This window comes from Plutella xylostella, chromosome 6 (genome assembly GCF_932276165.1).
Source record: "Plutella xylostella chromosome 6, ilPluXylo3.1, whole genome shotgun sequence".
In the NCBI taxonomy this organism is placed as follows: Eukaryota; Metazoa; Arthropoda; class Insecta; order Lepidoptera; family Plutellidae; genus Plutella; species Plutella xylostella.
Genome location: NC_063986.1, coordinates 7518886 through 7525505, shown reverse-complemented (window position 1 = coordinate 7525505; position 6620 = coordinate 7518886).

Sequence of the window (6620 nt, the reverse complement as noted above, 5' to 3'; positions counted from 1 at the left end):
TTTACTCGCTCAAAAATTAATTATAATCAAAAATATTGATGGAGGCATAATTCTGATAACACAGTTTATTAAAAATAATATTTGACCTTTATTTGAATCACGTGCATATTCCCAATTGTTGTATTGTTTGTTTTTTTCCGTTAATTCGCGTCCACGCGCGATGCTAATAGCTGTTGACCAATTTGCATCCAACAGTGCGATACCAGGCTTTCATCTTTCATATTGATATTCCTCCATAATAGGGAATATGCACGTATTTTTTTATATTCTTATTCGATAGTTTTACATCGCTTTTTTATAGTTAAAAAAAATTCAACGCCAATAAAAGTAAATTAAGTCATTTTAAAGAAAGTTAAAAATTTATATTATAACCGACTCGTCCACTATAAACGCCCAAAATTTTCTGTGAAAAGGTGTGACGTCATCACGTTCGTTTCACGGCTCAAAATAATGACTCGCTAGTCGCGCCGACGCTCAGTTCTATGGGCATAGATTATTCTGAGATTGACATATCGTCACATCCGCTCTAAGAAAATCCGTGACGTTTTAAAGATAAAGTTACCAAAGTTTTTTGTACTTTTCAACAATTATTTACTCGCTCAAAAATTAATTATAATCAAAAATATTGATGGAGGCATAATTCTGATAACACAGTTTATTAAAAATAATATTTGACCTTTATTTGAATCACGTGCATATTCCCAATTGTTGTATTGTTTGTTTTTTTCCGTTAATTCGCGTCCACGCGCGATGCTAATAGCTGTTGACCAATTTGCATTGTTTGTTAATGCATGCGGCGCAATGCAGTCATCATTATGTTAATTGATGTTATAGGGGAATATCTGCAATCACACTTGGATATAAGTACCATTAATATTACCTACTAATAATACTTATACTTATATTATGTTAAAATTATTAAAATATTAAGGTTGGAATCGTATAAAAGTTGATGAAATTTTGTAACATACTATTACCATTTATTATATTTCACGGAATATGAGAATGAAAGCCGTCTGTAATGGTAGTGCTCAGCTCATGTCAAAGCAACATTGTGACTCTGACATACTTATTCATAAATGGTCCACACAAATCCTCCCACAGCGATCACTGCCTTGAACCCTTTTCCAAGAGATTACTCGTATCGCGGTCCGCTGGTTCCGTAGGTAAATATCCTTCCTTACATTTATCGGAATACTCATGTAAATAACGTTGGACCCCAGATTCCGGTCTTCATTCTCTGAACACGTATTTAGCTGGCTTATGCTGAGGGTCGTTCGCCATCTTTTGTTTTTAATGGTATTCAACTGTTCAACTACGGACGGTTCTTTTCTTTTTTTTTACGGATTGAGCTCTCCTTTAATAACTTTGGAGAAAGTGATTGTAATGAATTCATTGTGTTCGCAGTTGAATATCTGCTGCGTCACTGGAGCGAGGTGGAAGTGGCAGCCGCTGTCGCCAGCCAGCCCCGACAGCGACATTGTCCCAGACTCACCCTTTTACCCGACGTCCCTCTGACCCAGAGGGTTACTCTATACTGAGGAAAAACTAACAAACGAGCGCTGTCGTGCAATAGGCACAATTCATACAACGAGATAGAGTCGTGGCCCGCGCAACAGTGGTCCGAAACTTAGTTTTTCGTTATACATATAGTGTGACCCCCCGACCCTTCCAAACTTTCGCACGAATCATCACATATTTCCAAAGGTATTGTTGTTCCAATATCCTAATATCAACAGACATACTCATATAATAATCATGGGTCGGAGGAAAATAGGAAACTGTTTCATAAAAATATTTCATCCCTAATAGGCATCGGTTTGGTACTTAAATGTAACAAGCTTTCTGCCTTTAGGCTGTGTTCGACTACTGCTGTATTTACTGGCTGTAAATACACGGCGATGTGATCTGAAGCTGAGCCTACTTAATACCTAAGTTTTTTTGGCAAATATTTGCTTTCTAGTATTATTCTCTAACTCAAATAAGCGTGGTCTCGACTCTCAGCCATTCATTTCGTAGATCTCATAACTGAACCGAAACATATTTGTGGTGGCAAATAGCGTGTTTTCACAGCAACAGCGCCTCGACCAAATAGGAAATTGTTGCCATTCCCGAGACGCGACCATGTCACCAGATATGTCGGCGAATTATTCACTTTTTACCTCCTACACGGATCATCTCTTCGCAAAAATCTAAGAACGCATCTACCACCTTGTTACCATTCAATTTCGGGCCTTTTTGCGTTGTTTTAAGATTCACAAGGATACTTGAGCATATTTTTACTTGTGACGGAAAATATAGCGGTGGTCGATTTCTTGTTTTTACTCCTGCGGTGGGATTTGACGAGATTCTGTTAAGTGTTCAGCCTGTTCAGGATGACAAAATGAGAAAATTTCATAACTTGCCTCAACGTGTTTCGAAGGAAATTTTATGAGACAACTTGGAGCTGGTTTATTTTGAGGAAGGGTTAAGAAATATAGGGACTATGTGTTACCCATACTATCCAAATACTCACTAGCTACCCTTACAAACGTGTCTCGAGTTTTCTATAGTCTTATTATTAACGAGAAATATTAATGAGGGCATCTAGATCTAGATACTACTTTCTTTGAGAATTAAAATTATTAAAATTTTGAAGATGTACAAAATACCTATAGTTCTGTGGAAATTGTGAAATAGATTATTTTATAATACTTAGATTATGTATTTTTGGGTTAACTTTAAAAGTTTATGTAGTCTTTTCGGTTTTACTCTAAAGTTTGTAAGTATTTATATTCCCGCTCTACCGCTAAAAGGGCTTCGTGTACCGTCCCTGCCGCAGTATACGAGTATGTTATAAATGTCCATCCAGTGGCCGGCCCTTGCGGGTGACTGGCGATCGGAGAGTAAGTACCGATGGGCGGATGGAAAGGACCCAATTTACGACCCGCGGCCAGAACTACTCTTTCAGATTTTTGTTGAAAAAACAGTTGACTGGCTAACATTTACAGTTCCTCTGCTATACCATGCAGCAGCATTTTGTTTTGGAGCACCTAATTAATCTGAATTTGAAAAAAACTAACCTATTAGTACTTTATAATACTTATATACAGAGGTTTAACGAACAAAATTAATGCTATTCAAACATAATATCCAAATATCTAAAATTCAAATAATCGAGCCATATCTCTTGAGGCCGCGGCAATGACATTCGCCACTAATCGCTAACCATGTCGGTGAACAAGATCTATTTGAAAACTTTATTACCACACATTTCTATACGGGAAGTGAAAAAATCCTACTATGGTTTTTCTTCTCTTACGTCATATTGGGGCTGGGACGCAAGCGTCGCGACAGAGCGAGACAGGACCAGAATATTATTGAGTGTGAGTGAGATGGACATACCTGTCGGTAGGTAATATTGATCTTTCACCCGCCATTTTGTTGCGTAGCGTTTTCGCTCGGCGTCACACGAACTAGGCCTGAAAAAAAAGAAAATCTTTTATTAGCTTGTCACTTTATGCTGCAATGAAATATGCCACAAGCACGGATGATAAAGGTCTAGGTTGGTGGCGGATTCTTACACCTATAAAGTACTAAAATAAGGCAATATTTCACATGGATATACAGAATGAGCCAGATAAAGTCAGAAGCTAGATTATGTAAATAATAAATTGTAATAGGTTACTGTTGTTTTTCTAAGTATTATTTCATGATTATAATAGTAGCAAACCTATTTTCTGGATGGTGGATGGAATTTTATTTGTAAACAGGAGTAATAAAAAATAACGCGTGTATTAAAGTATGAGCAAAGTCATTTCCCAAGGGAGGAATCGAAATTCAACGCGTATTTTTATGTATGATAAAATGATGTGACCTACTTTATAATTAATTTAAATTTTTAAGCTTTCTCTTATTAATATACCACTATTAGGTAAAATAATTGTGGAAATAAAAAAATACCGTGAAGAGTATTTGCTGTGATTCTATAGCGAGTATAGCGTATACAGTTTATAAGCTAGAGCTACTTTTATTAGATCTGAAACTTATACAGGAATATGTGGTCGGGCTAGATTTAACTGAAAAATGTTATGATGGAATTACAGTATTGTGCAAATTAATGTGAACACGAGCGAAAATTTGAAAAAAATACATTTATTAGTTCTAAAATAAAAAAACAGAGATATATTTATACAATTTAAGTTATTTTAATAGAAAATGTGTCCTCCCTGGCTTTTATAACTTCTTCAACACGTTTTGGCATAGAATCGACATGATTTTGACAGTTTTCTGATATTTACTGGTCTAAAAACTTGTATGGATTACAGCCTCAATCATTTTAGTTTTTCTTGTGCAATCCGTTTTCCGAAGTCTAACTTTCACGATGGCCCACTTATTTTCAATAGGATTAAGTGCCGGTGAGTTCTCTGGCCATCCAAAGGCATGATATCTTGTTGTTCTTGAAATATTTAAGCATAATCTTAGACACGTGGCATGGAGCCGAATTTTGTTGAAAAACTTATTGACCGTTATCATAAAATTTTCTTAGTTCAACTTCTAATCTCCGTTCTAGCAAGTCACTGTATTTTAGCGAGTTCATCATGCCTTCGATGGGCACAAGTCATCCGGTACCTATATAAGAAAAACAGTCCCAAACTAAGAAAAGTTGATGCTAATGGTCAATAAGTTTTTCAACAAAATTCGGCTCCATTCCACGTGTCCAAGATTATGCTTAAATATTTCAAGGACAACAAGATATCATGCCTTTGGATGGCCAGAGAACTCACCGGCACTTAATCCTATTGAAAATAAGTGGGCCATCGTGAAAGTTAGACTTCGGAAAACGGATTGCACAAGAAAAACTAAAATGATTGAGGCTGTAATCCATACAAGTTTTTTAGACCAGTAAATATCAGAAAACTGTCAAAATCATGTCGATTCTATGCCAAAACGTGTTGAAGAAGTTATAAAAGCCAGGGAGGACACATTTTCTATTAAAATAACTTAAATTGTATTAATATATCTCTATTTTTTTATTTTAGAACTAATAAATGTATTTTTTTCAAATTTTCACTCGTGTTCACATTAATTTGCACAATACTGTATTAATAATGTAGCAACCCCTGCGGCATGACGTCTTGATCGTGTCGCACAGAGAACTGGCGTGATACAAAGTAGTATACAGAAACAGACAGATATTTAACCGATACGGTAGTGATACCAAGTAGCGAAGTCATGTCATGTCACACCGGGTCAGTTACTCAAGGGTAAACTATAGCTTAGTTATATCTTTATGTTAACGGTGCGTTCCATTCAACAGATAGAGACGTCGTCGTTATAGCAGCAGCGATCCAGAAATTCGTTCTAAGTAAGCTAGAAAGACCTCCGCGCCTCCTAGATCGTTACAGAGTTTTCAAGGGATCCGTGGTAAATTAAACCAGTGGCTGATCCTGACATGAAAGTCCTGGGTTTGAATCCCGGCAAGGCTGATGATGCATTTTTAAAGATGTTGCATATTCTAAACTGAGCAATAATAATTTAGGCCCACGCGAGTGTGTCATTTTCTAGATCGGTTGGGCTTGTCCTTACACTATCGCTAGTAATATATAAGTCAATGCTCGTTAAGTAACCCAACCCTATAACGTTTCTTACATAATAATTATACTTAATCGTGCAACATTATTCTGTTTACATTCTAAAGTTAACGGTTATTTTATTTTCAGCGGGCTCGATTACTGTTGCTGACGTGAAAATAAATTACACAGCTCCATAATTGGATGGTAGCATATTTTATGGCACTCGTAAAATTACCATGGCGTGGTACAGATGGCTTTGAAATCAACATTTCGCTCGATTGTCAAGTGTTTGTCGCCAAATGTGTGTGGATGAATGAACTTTTGAGGAACGCGTGTGAGGAATGCAAGAGGGAATATGTGTTTAGGTGTATTGTTTATCTACTTAATTTACGTATAATGTTTCAGTTTTTTTGGTAATGCATACATACATTTTCTGTATGTATCTTTTTTCTGATTTGTGTCCCACTGCTGGGCAAAGGAATGATTAATACGTGCAATTTATTATGAACTGGCAGATGTCGTAGGCATTGCGGTGCGACTTATCACTTCTATGGCTACAACTAGCGACTGTCAGACAACTTATTAATGGTGAGTCTTCGTACCAGACATAAAGTATAGCAGGCAGGCCAATGAAACTCAATATGGAGCCGGCTACGTATCAAGTTTTGGCAGCGGTGCAGAAGTCCCGTATTAACACTGGCATTCCACGCAGCTGCCAGCATATGACTGCTGAAACGTTTTTAATATAAGACCCGCTTATGTCCTGCTCCAGTTATTAAATTGCGTGCACTGGAACAATGTAAGAGAGTTGGAAATTACTTGATGAACTATTGTTCAGGAAATGTATGTATAGGGAGTTATTCCAGATATTGATTGGAGGATTATGACGAAGGAACTAACTAACTAATCTATTCGAAACGATTGAAATTGTGTTGTGTCTTGGAATCATCCGTGCTGCGCTATGTTTGCATGTACTCTATTTAACAATTAAATCACGGCTAAAATTTCTACAAATAATGGTAAATATAAATCTTTGTATCAAAATTAAGAAATGCAAATGGCAAC